This window comes from Myodes glareolus, chromosome 4 (assembly GCF_982192425.1).
Source record: "Myodes glareolus chromosome 4, mMyoGla1.1, whole genome shotgun sequence".
In the NCBI taxonomy this organism is placed as follows: Eukaryota; Metazoa; Chordata; class Mammalia; order Rodentia; family Cricetidae; genus Myodes; species Myodes glareolus.
Genome location: NC_142029.1, coordinates 13598112 through 13615195, shown reverse-complemented (window position 1 = coordinate 13615195; position 17084 = coordinate 13598112). Strand labels below are relative to the sequence as shown.

The 17084-nt window shown below is 48.1% G+C and overlaps 1 protein-coding gene and 1 long non-coding RNA gene across 2 annotated transcripts in view; one reads left to right on the top strand and one right to left on the bottom strand.

Annotated features, from left to right (window-relative positions):
• Window positions 1-17084, top strand: part of Ccdc12 (coiled-coil domain containing 12) — a 55403-nt gene that overhangs the window by 12401 nt on the left and 25918 nt on the right. The window lies entirely within an intron of this gene.
• LOC125393754 (uncharacterized) lies at window positions 5233-15138 on the bottom strand. The gene is made up of 3 exons (XR_007229931.3): window positions 14994-15138; window positions 5678-5870; window positions 5233-5413 (listed from the first exon to the last, which is right to left on the bottom strand). It is a non-coding gene; the product is annotated as an uncharacterized LOC125393754 (long non-coding RNA).

Below are 17084 nucleotides of genomic sequence, written 5' to 3'. Positions count from 1 at the left end.
CTGTTCTTGTCTGTGAACTTCTCAGACCTGAGATCAAGGAAACAGAGAGAGAACCTTGTGGGTGTGAGGTTTGGGGCTCCATCAGCACCTGTTGATGAGCCATCATTGACGGTTTGGATGGAGTCATCCTCCCAAGGGTGTATATGTGTGAAAGCAAAGTACCAGATGAGTCAGAGGTCAGACCTCCCGGTGTGTCAGGACCATCCGGGAAGACAGTTTGCAGCTCTTCCCCGTTCTGCCCTGGTGCACACTCGGGGCACCTGACGTGTTTGTTCCCCAGGTGGCCTCAGTGTTGCCTTTTTCTAGGATTCTGTGATAGCTCCCTGGCATTCTGTTATGGAAGTAAAATGGCTTCTCTTTCTGGAACAATAGCTATCCATCCTCATAGCAGCCACTTCCTGGTGTTTATGGAGTACCAGCTGTGTGCTCAGCCTTGGGCTTGCATTGCAGACCAAACGGTCTCCCTCACTCAAGGGTTTCTTTGGGAGGTTTGGACAGACTGTCAGCAGGGAAGGTGGTAATGTCAGAGACTTAGGGCATGCTGCTTCCAGGCTTCAGCGACCTCTGTGCCTCTGAGGCAGGGGTGGGTGTGGGCCAAGGGAGGAGCATCTCAAATGAGTGAGAACTTATTGGCTTGTCTGGGGGCAGAAAAGTCCGCAGGAGGCTGGGGTTGTAGCTCAGTTGGTAGACTGCCTGTCTAGCACTAATAACATCCTGAATCCAGTCTGAAGCTCTACATAAAATCATGTGTGTTAGCACACTCCTTAACTTGGCTTTGGGGAGAGAGAGGCAGGAGGACCAGAAAGGGAGGGCCTGCAGGTGCTTGGGTGCCACAGAGTCAGGAGAAGTCTGGGAATGAATTTTAGCAGGACATGGTGGTAGGGGAGCTCGGTTCTGAGTTTTTTCAGAGTATGTGGGGAAAGTAGTGTCCAGGCCCTGAAGGTTGCATGTAGCAGAGAGGTCAGAGCCCCACTAAGAAGTGAGCATCCTTTCCACTTTGTGAAGGCCTTAGGGTCCCAGCTTGTGAGAGCCACTGATCCTCAGGAGATGTAGGACCATATAATGCCCTTGTAACCTGACTCTTGGCTTCCCAAGAGTAGTCTCATGTCCTTTTATGTCTGGCTTTTCATTCATTGTTATGTGTTAGGTATTGAGAGTTTAGTTCACTTATTCATTTGGGGGCATGGGCAGTGAGATGGGCCTTGTTTGTAGTTCAGACTTAACCTTGAACTCACTTTATAGCCCAGGCTGGTCTCAAAGTCAAGCTGATCCTCCTGTGTGAGCCACTGTGCCTGTGGAGTCAGTTCCTACTGCTCTGAATTTCCAGGTTGCAGTAATTACGGAATATGCCGGTATTCCCACTTTTTTGGTATAGCTATATATTATAGTCCAGGCTGGCTTCACACTCAGCATGTTTCTGTCTTGGCCTCCCACATGTTGGGATTATAGATGTGTATTACCACGCCCACTTTATTCCCAGTCTTGTACATTAGTGTATTGGCAAACATAGGTACACATGTATGTTGGTTCTATACTAAGGGATGTAATTCTAGGTCACAGACTATATAGGGTAGGTCCTGGCAGACTCTATCAGCAGTGTGAGACTTCCTTCTAACACTTTATGTCATAGAACTCTTTCATGATAGCTGTGGGGGGTGGGGGGTAAACCTTTGTGATTAAATGATGAAGGGTCTTTCTATATGTTTATGTGAAGGACCTGGGGAGTCGTTTCCCCAGCCTCCTTTTCCAGACAGGCCTGCTGTTTCACCCTGGCTGGCCTAGCACTCACTGTGTAGACCTTGCTGGCTTTGAACTTGAGAAATCCCTGGCTCTGTCTGCCAAGTACGCATAGGCATATGTTACTACCTGGCTTTTCCCTCTCCTTTCTTATTGGGCTACCTGACAGTTTCTTCCTATTGATTCCAGAAATGAGGGGCTGGGTGTTGCTGGGGGTTTGGACCCAGGGTCCCTGGCATACTGGGCATGCTGGGCAGCTAAGCACTCTGCCACTGGGTACCATCTCCAGCTGATTTCTAGGAACTCTTTTTTAAGATTGAGTTCTATTTATTTATTTATTTATTTATTTTTAACTATGTGTAGTTATGTGTATAGGTGTGGGCATGTGAGTACAGGTGCCTCCAGAAGCCAGAGGTGTTGGTCCCCAGAGTCACAGGGAGTTACGAGCTATTGTGGATGCTGGGAACCAAACTTGGGTCCTCTGGAAAAGCAGCAAGTGCTCTTAATTAGAGCCATTTTCCAGGCCCTGATTTCTAGGAATTTTTTGAGATCTTTGTTTTATGTGATTTTTAGTGTTTTACATATTTTTTTTTCTTTGAGATAGGGTGTTACTATGAAAGTCCTGGAACTCAATATATAGACCAGCCTGGCTTTAATCTCAGAGGCAGGCCTACCTCTGCCTCCCAAATGCCGGAATTAAAGACCTAAACAACCACACTGAGCTAAAAAGGCATTTTCTTCTTATTCTTCTTGAGATAAGATCTCGTGCAATCCAGGTTGCCTACTCTGAATCCATTGTGTAGCTAATATTTTTGTATGGTATGAAGTAAGTATCTAAGTTTTGGGGGAGTTAGTTTGTTTTCCTTCCCTTGGGGATAAAATTGACTCTGCAATATTAAATTAGCTGTGGCTTTTGTCTGCTTGTTTGTGTTGGCTTGGTTTTTTTAGTTTGTGACAGTGTTTCACATAGCTGAGGCTGGCCTTGACTTGAAATCCTTTTACTTTAGCCTCTGGAATGCTGGGATTACAGTCATGTACCACCGTGCCCAGCTAGAGTGGTGCTTTTCGAATGGTCATTAGCTTTCTGTTGCACTCTGCAGGGATCTGGATCAGGCTGCTGTTGATGTCTAAACAGACACTAAGAATAATAGTGTAGGCTCAGACTGTAGCTCAGCAGGCAGTGCGCTTGCCGAACTTGCACAAAGCCTGGGGTCCTTTCCTTAGCACTGTATAACATAGGTGCTGGAACTTCCCTATAACCACTGCAGTCCCAACTTGAGGCTGAGGATCAGGAGTCTGCAGCCATCCTCAGCTACACAGCTAAGTTGAGGCCAGTCTGGGTCATATGAGATCTTGTGCCCAAAAACAAAAATGCAGTTCGTATAGTTAATTGTTTATTTCCAGGTGAAGACATTCCATGTAGCATCTTGGACTTCTGAAGAATACCTTCCCACAACAAACAGCTGTGACACCCCCATGCTCCCAGCTCATTTTTAATTCGTGTACAGAATACACAGCAATGTATACTCCACACCCTCTCTCTACACGCTGTGCATCTTGTTCCTCAGACTCCTCAGCCCAAAACATTGAATAGCCCAACTCCCTAATAAATACTTTGGCTCAGCACCTCCCCTCACCACACTCATACTTTGTTTACCCCAAACATTCCCCACAGTTACCCCTGGCCCACACCTACACATCCAGACCCTCACACATTGCCAGCATACACAAATCCCTATGGATACTACGTCCATACCTCCAGCTCCATCCCTTCCTCCTAAGTAACTGGTGGTCAGAGCCTGATGTGTCTGTGATGTGGGATTCTTCTTCCTCCTTCAGAGCCTTGCCATTAATATGGGTACTCTTGCTTTGGAGGGAAACAACAACTTATACTCTTGAAAGAATTCCAAGAAGAAAAGCAGTTGTTTCGGCAGCAAAGCCCCTTCGGGAGTAATATCTGCACTCTGGGGCTATTTTGATCCAGGGCTCAGAAGAGCTGTTCTGTCTAGAGAGAAAATATTAGGGATTGGAGCAGAGTGTACTTGTTCTTGCGATTCCCCCCTCCAGCCCTCAGTGTTCTTAGGGCTGGGCAGTGGCTGGATTCCTCACATAGAGGCAGGTCCTTTCTCCATAGGAAGTGAAAGTGAGTGTTTGCTGAGGTCACTCCTGTAAGGCTCACTGCCAGCGGGGTGTGGGGCTGTCATCGTGTTTACTGTTGAGTGCCACTGCCCACCGTGCAGGGAGTAGAGGCTGGGGAGGAGGCTCACTCTCATCTCCAGCAGGGGCAGGCTGAACCCTGCACACGACCAGTTACCATCTCGTATACTACCCAGTACTGCTGAGGGATACAGAAGCCATCAGCATCCTGGAAGGAGGGTGACACTTACATGCAAGGGCTACATGGAAGTAGAAACTTCTGAAACAGTGTGGGTGCGTGTGCCCCACTTTTTCTCATCATCTTGTCCACTTCTGGGGTCTTTGTTCCAGGCTGTATAACTCACAGCTTTGCCTGGCCAAGGGACTAGAAGACACTTGAGAGACTGAATGGAAGACATGGAATAGGAGGAAGGACTTTAGGCTGAGGAGGGGCAAGAACTGAGCAGTTGGAGTGGGAGTCTCTAGATTCAGGAAGTCCCTTCCGACCTCTGTGTCCCTTGTGTGCTGTGACTTTCCCTGGCTTGCACTCAAGTTCTGGGTATGCAGTTAGAATCTGCAGATCTGTGTCATCTCAGGACAAGGGCAGGTCTTTCTCTGTATGACATTGTGAAGGGAAGAGGCTGCATGCTGGAATGTACTTAGGGTTTGTTTGCTTTTAAAGATACATATTTAATAAATTTACTTATTTTTTGTGTGGGCATGCATGCACACTCACACTTGCATGCATATATGTCAGTGGACAACCTATAGGATTTGGTTCTCTGTCCTATTATATGGGATTAAACACAGGTGATGGTTTGGCAGTAAACACCTTTGCCACTGACCTTTTTTGGGAAGTGGGAGGAGACTGGATGATGTGCAGGTTGACCTTGAACTCATCCTCCTGCCTGCTGAGCTTACAAATGTGTGCCAACAAGCCTGACCTTAAATGGAGAGGCTAGGTGACCTTGGGACAAGTATAGGAGGGTGCCACTTTGAAGACATAGGCAAGAGTGTCAGCCTCTGCTCTCTCTATCCCTAGGAGTTGATGCCTATTGATTAGGTAACTTGTTCTGTGCCAGCCACAGAGTGGTCACATCATAGGCGTTCCCTCATGTTTCCTTCCCTCAGAGTTGGTTGTCACTTCACAGGTCAAGAAATTGCAACTCCGAACCAAAAACTCCGGCCAAGGGGTCCCACAGTAGACAGTTGTCAGAGCCGTCCACTTGTGATCTTTCTCAACCTTTCCACTGAGCACATGAATTAAAGCTGTGTTTCCCAAGGAAGCCTGAGTGTAGGTGAGGATTATAGGTCCTCGTTTAAGTAGTACTTCCCACAAATAAATGTGCCAGTTCTGACTTGTGGTTCAAATGGCTTTAATTAGGATTTTATCACTTGTAGATCACACCAAAGAGGAGACAGCTGTCTTCCTGTCTCAGACTGTGACACTGAGAAGCAGCTGACCAGACTCGGGGTTAAAATAGCTTGTAGTCTCCTAGGATTCTCAGCACACTTTGTTGCTCCACAACCTCTGACTTGCCTGGAAATTGACATGAATTTTGCTTTTCGAATTCTGGGTTCCGAGAGTGTTCTGCAGTGTTTGTCATCCTGCTGATCACTGGGTTGATTGGGTTGACTTGGCTAGCTACTTGAATATCCCCTTCCTCCTGGAGCACAGCATTCCCAACAGAGGTAGACTAACTATTCTTTGGTGAAGAGTATATAGGTAGCTGTGTGCTCTGCCCTCTGCTGCCCCCAGTACCCAAATATCCCGATCTCCAGATAAGCTCAGAAACTCGGATACCTGGTGTTGGGGCTTGTTCTGAACACGGTTTCGTGCTAGAACGGAGGGAAGGGAGTGACAGCCTGCAGGTTGGTAAGGGTGTTGACTTGCTCATGTGGACAACCAGCCTCTGTGGTAGCCACAGAACACCGCACTGTGAACTCCCAGCACAGCATCTCCATTTGTAAGTCGGCTCTGGACACAGAATCTTGCCCTGTGGAAAACAAGGTAGCTTTTCACCCTCACACATCATTAGGTGTGAGGTCATTGCCGTCAGTGCCATGTGTAAACAAAGCACTTCGCTCCAAGCAACAGAAATCAATGCTGACTGGTTTTAAAGGAAAATCAAGGATTGTGTATTTTTGTTTAAAGATTTATTTTTACTGGCTTTGGTGGCACACACCTTTAATCCCAGCACTCAGAAGACAGAAGCAGGCAGATCTTTGTGAATTCAAGACTAGCCTGGTCTACATAGTGAATCCCAGACTAACTAGGGCTACAAAGTGAGACCTTAACTTTAAGGGGGCAGGGTGTCACTATGTAGCTTTGGATAGCCTGGAACTCACTGGTACACCAGGCTGGTCTTGAAGTCACAGTGATAGGCCTGCCTTTGCTTCAGTTTTTATTTTTTTAGTTATGTGCATTTCCATGTGTGTTTGTGTGTGTGTGTGTGGGGGGCTATGTGCACATGAGTGTAGTTGTCCTCCAAAACCAAAAAAAGCCATCAAGGCCCCCAGAGCTAGAATGATAGGCTATGAACCACCTGATCTGGGTGCTGAGAAAGAAGTTCAGGATCTCTGGAAGTAGTGTGTACTCTTAATCTCCGTGTCACCTCTCCAGCTCCTGTAAGTGTTTAAAAAGAGAACTTAGTCATGCAAGTCTGTAATCCCAGTACTTTTGATAGCCCAGGTTAACCTCCACCACTAAGGACAATCTTGACCCCTTGACCACCTGAGCCTCTTGCCTCCACCTTCCAAGTGCTGGGATTACAGATACTTGGCCACTATTTCCAACTCTCAGAATCAATCTTGAGTCCATTTTGTTGTCACCAGAGAGGTGTCTGTGCCCTCCCTCTCTGCAGGACATCATTCACAGTTCCCAGTGTTGTGTGGTTTGTAGATCAGCAGGGCCAGAGTCACTTTCTTACTTCAAGATTTGCTGGGAAAGTGAGTGTGGGGCCCTTTAGGCTTCTGTAGTAGATAATGGCCCTTCTTTTCCGCCCTGCTCCCAGTGACATGATAAGGCAGACGGAATGAAACTAAGGTCCAGCCTGCTTTCTGCACTTCCATTGCTGTGTACTTTATCTAAGTCTACTGTAGCCCTGGAGGAGACATTACATCACTCCTGTGGTTTCTCTCTCTCTTCTTGTCCTACCTGCTCTGTGTCCAGAACCCACTGTGGTGACCACAGTAGCCCTTAGACAGTTGGCCACTTCCTCCTGCTTCAGCGTCTTGAAGAGGGATGTACTCTGACTTAGCTTCTTAGCTGGTCTCTGTGCTAGAGTTAGGTCCTGAGAGTAGGCGGGCCATTGAACATGCCAGTTCCCAGCTCTTGCCTGAAACCTTCTAATTTGGTAGATGCTGTTTATTACACATTCTCCTAGCTGCTGGGTCTAGTTCCTCCTGAGCTAGATAATATCTGAGGCCTTTGCAGTGCCACAAGTTGGTGGTTTTCTTTTTATTTGATCTAAGAATGGTCCATGGTTGTGACTCTCTTGCTATAGAAAGACCCAAGCCATGGTCCTTTGAGAATCTGAGAATTCTGAAAGTGTGATGCAGCCAGGAAACAGCAGTAAACAGGCTGATGTAGCCTTTATCTGCTGTGAGTTGTGAGTTAACAACCGGCTACCTTAGTTGTCCTGAACCAGGCTGTTGGGATAGGATAACCGGATCCCAGTTTATGAAGAGTCTGCAGAGCCTGATGTGTCCTCTCGCGGAGGTGTGAGCAGATGTGCCAGCGATCCTTGGCACTGCAGCATCCATCCAGACCATCAGAGGCCCCACTCTGCTATCCCTGAATGGCTCTCCTAACCACATTGAGCTTGCTGCTTAAGTGGCTTCCACCAGCGACCTTTGTCCTTCCTGGATGATTGTTTACATTGTTGCCACCTGTCTGTCTTCCCTCTTCAGCTGACTTCTGTATTCTGTCAGCAGGACTTTCCCACTACACCGTTGGAAGTTGCCCTGTTCCCTCTGCCTGGATATAGGATTCAACCTTATCATACTGTTCTTTCCTATAACCCTAATGATCCTTGCCATGCCCACTTGGGCTCCAGGTGGGTGCAGGCTTCATCCTTTCTGGTTCCCACCATCTCAGTCCCCTGTGGTGTTGTTGCCGTGTGATGATTATACACTTGCTGTCTCCTCACCTGCCCCCAGCTCCCTGAGAGCAGCAAGTTCACCTTAGTTCCTGCCTGCCTCGCCAGATGACAAGACTCAGGCACATGGGTTTGGAGTTGGCTGGGTTGAGTTTTTTTGTTTTGTTTTTTTTTTAAACTTTGGTGCCTGTCCCAGAACTAGCTCTTATAGATCAGGCTGGCCTTTAAAGGCGTATACCACCACTGCCCCGCCAGATTTTTCTTAGGAAAAGCAGACTTGACTTTTTGACAAGTCCAGTGCCTATTTAAAAGTCTGCAGGCTGGCCGGGCAGTGGTGGTGCACACCTTTAATCCTAGCACTTGGGAGGCAGAGGCAGGACAACCTCAGCGAGTTCAAGGCCAGCCTGGTCTACAAAGCGAGTTCCAGGACAGCCAGAACTGTTACACAGAGAAACCCTTCTCGAGAAACCAAAAAAAAAAAAAAAAAAAAAGGAAAGAAAAGAAAAAGGTCTGCAGGCTGAGTGATTGAAGGGCTGTAGCCGGCTGAGCATAGCAAACATGGCACTGGCAGGTCTTACCCTCCCCCATTCCCTCTCCTTGCTAAACTGTTAGATTACATTCTAAAGCTAGCCACCAAGGTCTATTCCCTTATATGGCCACTTCCTCATCCTGAGGCTGACCACCAGAGTCCAGCTATCACAGTATTAAAGTCCAGCAATCAAAAACCCACTTTTGGCCCTAATTAACCTGTCCAGTCAAAATTAACCAACTTATCCTAATATAGGGTTTCCCCTTTTCATTTATAAACTGTCCTTTGCCTAGGGCCACATCTGTCTCCTCTCTAACAAGAGGCAGTCATCCTTTGTCCCCAGGACAAATGTCCCCTCCCTTTCTCCTTTGTTCCCTTCCCCTTCTTCCTCTCCTCTGTCTCCTCTGGGGCAAATATATCTCCTCTGTGCAAAGAACTTGGTCTTGGGGTGTCCTGTGCCAACTCTGGTCTTTTCAGTGGTAGCAAGCGCAGTGAACTTCATGGGGCTCATGAGTCAGACGTGAGGTTGCCAGTCTCACACAGTGTGGACTGGCAGGGCCTTGTCAATAGTACACAGGGGATGAATCTAGGGGTTTGAGTTCATTCTAGGCGTTGAAGCTGGAGTCCTAATGTCCTCGCTCTGGTGCTGGCTGGTGGGTGGGGGTGCCAATACTCATGTGTGAGGCTAGAGTCAGTTCTTTCCTTCATAGGATCTTGGGATTAAACTCAGGTCAGCAGATTTGTGTGGCATGTTCTTTTCACCTCCTGAGCCTCCTCACCCTATTTTTGTTTGTTTGTTTTGTTTTGAGACAGAGTCTCTTGTAGCTAAAGATGACCTTTAATTCTTGATGCTCCTACTTCTGCCTACCTGTTTCTGAGATTTCAGGCAGGTGCCATTCATGTCTGGTTTATGTGATACTTGATATCAAACCCAGGACTTCTCCCTTGCTAGAAACACTTTGCCAACTGATCTACATCCTGTTTAAGAAAAAAAAAAGTATTTAAAAGGGGACTTGTTCTACCTCATGCATATGGAAGTCAAAGGAGAACTTGGGCAAGTGGCTTTATTGTATATATCCTTTTATGCCCCCTACTTCAACAGTTGATTCTGGCCAGGTCATTGATACTTCTGTTGCCTGACAAGTGAAAGCTGTTGGCGCTTGTCAAGGAACTGTCTGGGAGGACCCAGGCATGGTATAAACAAGCAGAGCTGGATTGGAGGTGTGTGGGAGGTACATGGGTTCATCTGTAGGGCCATGAGGTTTCTGGGTCCTTATAATTAGCACAGGATCCCAGGATGGTGAGAACTGGGAAGATGGACCTTCCCTCCTTCCTGACTCAGCCTGAGTCCCAGCCACTAGCTGGGGCTTGTGGAGGAGGAGGGAAGCCCGTATGCTCTTCAGGTCTGGCCTCGGAATCAGCTTCTGTTATCAGGGACAGAGAATCTAGCTGACTGACTAGCTGACCTTTCCTGGTAACCGTGACTGTCTACCATCAAGAAGGTACCAGGTACGTTCTCTATTGCAACATGAAACTGTCACACAATCCAGAAGTCTTGCAACCTGCAGCCTCCTCAGGGCTTTGTGATTGGTTTGCTAGCACTCGGGCTGAGAGTAGGTGAGGAAGTCCTGACAGTTAGGGCTCTGCTCTGCAGCAGAGGCAGCTTTTCACCTCCAAGAAAAGGGGGAAGTGAGGCCAGGTGAGAAGGTGGGAGAAATGACCTCTTTGTTTAGCATCAGTGTCTTAGCTGAAAATTTTAGCCCTGTATAATGGAGGTGTTCATGCTAATTAAAGAGACCAGGTCTGCAATATGACTGCTGAATCTGCTGCTGTGTATAGTCTAGGTTCCTAAGGGTCTATGCAGGCCTCTGCCAGTCCTCTCTTTGTGCCTCAGCGATGCTGGGGGTGGGGTGCTATTGAACTTGTAAAAGGTCCTAAGACACTGACTAGGCTTTTTGGGGGTCTGTGTACCAGCCATGGTCAGGAAGCAATTTAGGGTTAGTATGGTCAAGATAACCCCTTGCAGCTGAATTTCCTGATTGCTTTTGTTTGTTGGTAAACTGTTTTGACAGCAGAATTAAAATGGAAAAATGTTACACACAGTTACAGTGTTGGGCAGCTCCAATCTGTAGCCATTTGTAAGCATGGTTGCCATAGTAGCAACCTTGGCTCTGTAGTGTGGGACTCAGCTGTGTGCTCACATTCTTATGTCTGTTTCACTGAGCAACTGGCTCTCTGGACTGTGCCCAGCAGACTGAATGATGTCAGAGTTCCAATTTTCCGCTGTGAGAAGCACTGTTCTGAACACCTACATAAATTGTTGTAGCTACTTGTGGTTTTCAGAATTGGAGTTTCCGGTTCAGAAGTAGTCTTGCCTTTTGGTGGTTGGCTTATATCTCTCTGGAATGGCATCAGAAGAGCTTTCAACCCTGTGATATGTCCTGAGAGTGCTTTAGAGTCTGATAGGGAGGCTAGGCCTGGTGGGTTCTGTGAGTTGAGGCCACCTTGGTCTACATTGAGAGTTCTAGTCAGTCGGGGATATCTTTGTCTATTGATCCATCTGTACATACGTACACACATATATGTATAAAGAGAGAGAGAGAAACTAAGGCTCTAATAGACAAGCTCTGTGTGCCACATCAGGGCAGAAATTGAGCCAGAACAAGGAGTAGGTGTTCAGAGGGGAGCAGCCAAGGCTTGAAGGCTACCCTCCCATTGGGGTCCTGGCAATTCCAGGCTATGTGACTTTGGATGAGTTACTTAATTACACTGTGTCTCTGATTTGTTCATCTGCGAAAACAGAGAGGAATGCTGACCTTATGAAGTGTTTACAGTGGTTAATTGGCTAGAATTGGTTACATTAATAATATCAGTATTATTCAGTGGCTTAAGTTTCCTCCGTACTGTTATCACTCATCGGAGGAAGACAGGACGGAATGAATGCTTGCATCCAGCTCTCAGTAGTGTTCACCTCCTAATCACTAGGACCTAGTGTGATGCCTTCTGGTATTTTTGAACCTACTTGGGTTTTATGTCTCCTGCTCTCTCTAGAAATAAGCAAGATTGAGCCAGGACGGGGCTCGGTTAGTAGAGTGTTTGCCTAGCTTTCAAAAGCCCTAGGTTCACTCTCCAGTCAAGGCTTAAAACCAGGTGTGGTGGTGCAGGCCTGCAACCCTAGCACTCTAGACCATCATGGGATACATGCCTCAAGGTTGGGCAAATCGGTCAGTATAGTGCTTGCCATACAAGCATAGGGAACAAAGTTTTATCCCCAAAACCATATAAAAAGTCAGCATGCTTTAAAAAAAAAAAATTGAAGCCAGGTAATGGTGGCATAAACTTTTAACCCCAGCACTCAGCAGGTGGATCTCTGAATTCAAGGCCAGCCTGGTCTACAGAGCAAGTTCTAGGATAGCCAGGGCTACACAGAGAAAGCTATCTCAGCTGCCCCCACCCCACAAAAAAAGCCATTGTGGTGGCACATCTTTGAATCATGGCATCAAAGAAGCAGAAAAGGGAGGATCTTGGGACTCATTGGTTAGTAGTCTAGCTTAGTTGGTGTGAGTCCCAGGTCAATGAGAGACAGACAGCATTCGTGAGGAAAGCACTCAAGGTTGTCATCTGGACTTTACACACACAGCTCACAAGCACATATACATAATGATAGTTTTTTTTAGAGGCAGGAAAGGTTAGTTTTGCATGAGAGAAGGAGAGCCTTTGGGTGAGGGGCAGATGTGTATGGCAGAAAGACCTAATGTGCAGACAGACACCTAGAAGCACAGCCCCTTGCTTTGTGCTCTGCACAGTGGGATAGGTGGGAGGCATCTCCAAGCCTCAGCTCCCCATCTATGCAGTGAGACTAATGCAGAGGCAGTGGTGGAAGCCCCGTCAGCACTGTCCCGGTCCTTCCCCAGTGGTTCATTCTCTTAGTGTTGGTTCTGCTGTTGTTGGCATATGTAACTATCACACACACACACACACACACACACACACACACACACACACTCGCATGTATGCCCCGAGACAAACAAAAGAGTATATTGTTTAAGCCATGACAAGTGTAGGTGAGTTTCCATTTCTAGGATCAGGTCATAAATACTTAAGTCTGTGTGGTTCCAGTAGTTCAGCTGGCTGTTAGCTTTCTTGGGTTTATTTGAGTTGCAGTGTTGGCTGGGTGGGAATGAGGGAACAGCTGGTTCTCTAGGAAGAGTGCCACAGAGTCAGGTATGAGCACCACTGTTGGACATCAGGATTTGGACCTTGCCTGGATGCCAGTAAACAAAGCAAGCATTCCTACAGTAGGTCTCATGGAGCAGAAGAGCTGCATTGACATTTTACCCAGGTTCCCTACTGAAGTACCACCAGGGCCACTTGTCTCAAAGAGGTCCTGCACTTTGCTTGTAGCCTCACCATGGGTGTGGATGGATAACAGGATTTGCCTGCCCTCTGCCCAGTCTAAGCCCGTGGTGTGGGCTTCCTGTATACCTCAGGGCTTCCTATAGGGAGAACCCAGGTGGGAGTTTGGAGCCTTTCAAAGTACTGGGCTGCCCAGATGAACCGGTCTAGTCTGGCTCTCTGTAAAGGGAAGGGGGACTGTGGTTTTTGCTGTGCCCTCTGCCTAACCTTCCAGTCAGTTACTTCCTGCTGTTGCTGGTGAGGTTGAAGCCCTGGGCACTGGGAGGGACCTGTGTTCACTCATCTGTATCAGTTGTTCCCTGTTCTGCCCTTCTCTGCCCTCTCCCATTCATCCTTTAATGGGCAAGACAGGTGAGGTGTACTTTGGAGACCATCCCCAGCCACCCTGGGAGCCACTACCCTCTTTAGATGCTGTTGGTGCCATCCGTTCCCTTTCTGGGTCCAAGTTCCCCCCTTCCTCTGAGAATCCAAAGAGTTCTGGATTTTTTCCAAAAAGCTGTACCTTCTAAAACCTGACCTGTGTATATGTGTGGTCGTTGGCCTTGGAGTCCAGTCAGGTACCCCAGTCAAGAATCCCATTGCACTGAATTCTTGGTGCGTACTTTCCTTTTACTCCTTGGCTCCCAGCTTGCAGTGCAGTTCCTAGCACCAGGGGTCTGGTCAATATTTGTGGACTAATAAAGAAAATATGCTGGAGGAGTTACCTGTTACCTCCTTTGCACTGCGGCAGGATGCTCAGTTGCACTTTGGCAAGAACAAGAGCTGACTTGGCCTGAGGCCAGCTCCCTGTGTTTCTCCAGCAAGTATAGGATATTGATGGTCCCAGGCCCAAGGCCATGCTATGCCGGTAGGAACTGCATTGGCCCTGCATGTTGCTACCCTGATCTCAGTGGACAGTGGGGCTAGTCTTGCCTTTCTTCTGTGACCAGGGCCCTCTTTCCTACTGCTGAGGACATCTGAGCAAGCATGAACCATCCTCAGCTGCTGCACAGTCTGCCTGAAAGTGGCCCCACCCTTTTTCTTTGTCCCCTTAGCACTGCCACCTCCTTTGTCCAAGGCACCTTCATATTCCCAGTGAGTCATTAGCAGAATCTCAGCCTCGCTGCCTCCTCCAGTCTCTCCGCAGCCTGTCCTACCTGACTCCCGACCTAGTTCCAGCTCTTATCCTGGGCCTTATCTTGACTTTCTTGCTGCTCTCCCAGCTGCTAGCCAGGCCACTTTGTTCTTTCTCTTCACAAGCCACTAGAGACTTGCTGTACCCACAAGGTAGCTATGGTCTCTGCTGTGTGTGACCCATCTCTGGCCTGATTATCCCCAGCCTGCCATGCCACACTCTCTGAGCTCTGAGTGAGGGGGCCAGAAGACCCATGCCCATGTCTGGTGCCCATATGGAGGCCAGAAGAGGGTTCCTGATCCTCTGGAGTTATAGTTTTGACTATAGTTTTGGGTGCTGGGAATTGAACCTAAGTTCTCTAGAAGAACAGCCAGTGCTCTTAACTGCTGAGCCATCTCTCCAGCCCCTCCAAGGCATCATCTAACATATCTTCTTGTGGCCTGGATGAAGCAGGTATTATATCCTCTCTGCTCAGAGGTTTGCTGAGAGCATCACAGAAGACGCATGGGAATAGAAGCCCACTGTGACTTCTGTAGATGCAAGCTTTCGGGATCTGTAGCCCTGTGCTCTTTCTACAGTTCTCTCCTCCCTGCCTTCGGGAGCCACTACCCGCCCACCCAAACTGCAGGTTTTTTCCTTTCTCCCTCGTCATTTCCTTCTTGTAATAGTATGATGATGTCACCATGATTGCCCTTGTTTCCATAGATGAGGAAACCAAGGCCTAACCTTCCCAAAGCCACACAGTCAGTGAGAAACAGCCTGATTTCCACTGGGCTGTGACCTGCAGCGCACATGCTCCACCCGTCGCAGGCTCCAGGTCCATGGGTACAGACTGGTGAGACAAGTGTCTTCCCGAGGAGACCCTCAGACAGCACCTCCCAGCAGCAGGTTGCCTTTGGGAACCCCAAAAGAAGCCCAATAGAATCAGTCCGCCCAGAAAAGTTAGAGCCTCTGTTGTTACCCTGCTGTGCATCCTGTTCTCTCCTGCCAGTCTCTGAGCACTAAAGAGCCTATGGTTTCTGGTCCCGAGCTCCGTGGTTTTCAGTCCAGGGCTTATCGTTCCATCTTCAGGGTGAGTCAGACTCCAGAGCTGCCCTACCCCGCTAAATACCTTTATAACAGAGCTCCCAGGGCCACCACACCCAACAGGAAGTCCCTCCACCCCATTATGAGGTGGCTCTGGCTCTAGGGACAGGCAACAGGGTGCTGCTGTGGGACCTACCAGGTTTGCCTGGCATTATCAGCCTCTTCCTGCCCCTGCCTTGGGCACTGCATGACCATCTGCCTCTGTTTCCTTACCCTGACCTGAATTAGAACTTCAGAGGCCCAAGCTCTCCTCTCAAGGGACTATAGTGTGGGGTGTTTGCTTTCATGGGGAGGGGAAGGATTTTGAGGCCTTGTTTTCTAATGTCCTTAAATTTCTATTTATGTACTTATTTATTATGGAATAGGGTGAGGGGTTGGTTGGTGTGGTTATGCCACCACATGTGTGTGGAGGTCAGAGGACAACTTGCAGGAGCTTGTTCTCTCCTTCCACCAAGGATCAAACTGAGAACATCAGGCTTGTCCAGAAGCACCTTTACCCACTAAGTCATGTTGCTAGCCCAAGGCCTTGTTTTTCTTGATTGATACACAGAGGGCTGGTTCCCATGAAAATATACTGGGCTGATGAAGCATATCTGTCTGTACATTGAGAAGTGGTCTGCACTGTGAGCTCTTGCGGGTCTCAGCTGCTTTGGGAATAGGGTAAGGGTGATGAGACATTCCATCAGCAGCTGGCACAACTCCTTCCCAGCCTTACCTGTCTCCCTCACTCCCTCTGGGAAGTCAGAACCCCAGGCTTAGAAAAGCTGGGTACTTAGGACATCTTAGGATGCCCTTGTTCTTGACTACTCAGTTCAGATCCTTCATCTTGGGTGCACTTGGCCCTGAGCACAGGTCCCAGCTCTCATTTTAACCTTCACCACCCTTTCAACTCACACCCTCAAGTAGCAGCTGGTTGGGGCAAGTCCAGGCTGGGAGTGGAGCGCTCACCTGATGCTGGTGTCCTCTCCCTACCAGTGTCATCAGAGACCTTGTCACCCCTCCTGATCTCCTTAGGTCCCAGCAGGGCCAGCCATGGGGGTCTGCTCTACAGGCCATGACTGTTTTGCCACTCTCAGGGATGCTTGCTCTCTTTAACTGTTTGGTACCCTGCACCATGAGACATCTAAAATCAGGTTGAAGGGTCACCTCCCTCTCTGACAACACCTTGCCAGTTCCCCAATATACAAAACCCTCAGCAAAGCCATCCTCACCAGATCTGCTCTTTGAGTACACTGAAGATCTGTAACCCTTTTCCTTTATCCATGAGCCACCCAGCACACAAAGAACTGAGGGTACAGAGATGAACTCTGTCTTAATAATCTGGGGGAAGGGATAGCAAAAAAAAAAAAAAAATGTATCTTCCCTCTATTTTCCTCTCTCCTGTGTGTCTGGTTGAGGATTGAACCTGAGGTCGTCAGACAGCAGCATGGATGGAGCAGGAGTGCTCAGCTAATGAAGGCTCCTTCCAGGAAGAGGAAATGACAAACCCATTGTTAAACCTCAGATGTGAGGAGTTCAGGTAGTGACTGAACCCAAGGCTCAATAAAGCTCTTGCTGTCTGGCATAGAGAAGTCAGAGCAGGGTGGCAAAGGCCTGAAATCCCAGCACTTGTGATTACACTCAACTAAGTATCACTCAGCTAAATATCAACACCCTGTTTGTTGCCGCATGCTCCCTGAGACAGAGACCAATAGAGACAACATAGTTCCTAACAGACTTGACATTACCACAGGTCTCACAGATGCTGAAAGTGTGGGATTGGGGGGCAGGCGGTATCATAAGCTACTTTATACCAGCAAATTCAGTAATTTAGATGAACTGTATAGTTGGTTTTGTTTCTCTTTCGACTCGAGAAATAAAGCAGTTGGGGAGAGGGGTCATCAGTAAACTGCTTGCTGCACAAGCACAAAAACCTTTGTTTGGTCCCCAGCACTTGTATAAAAAGCCAGACCTGAGCCAGCAACAT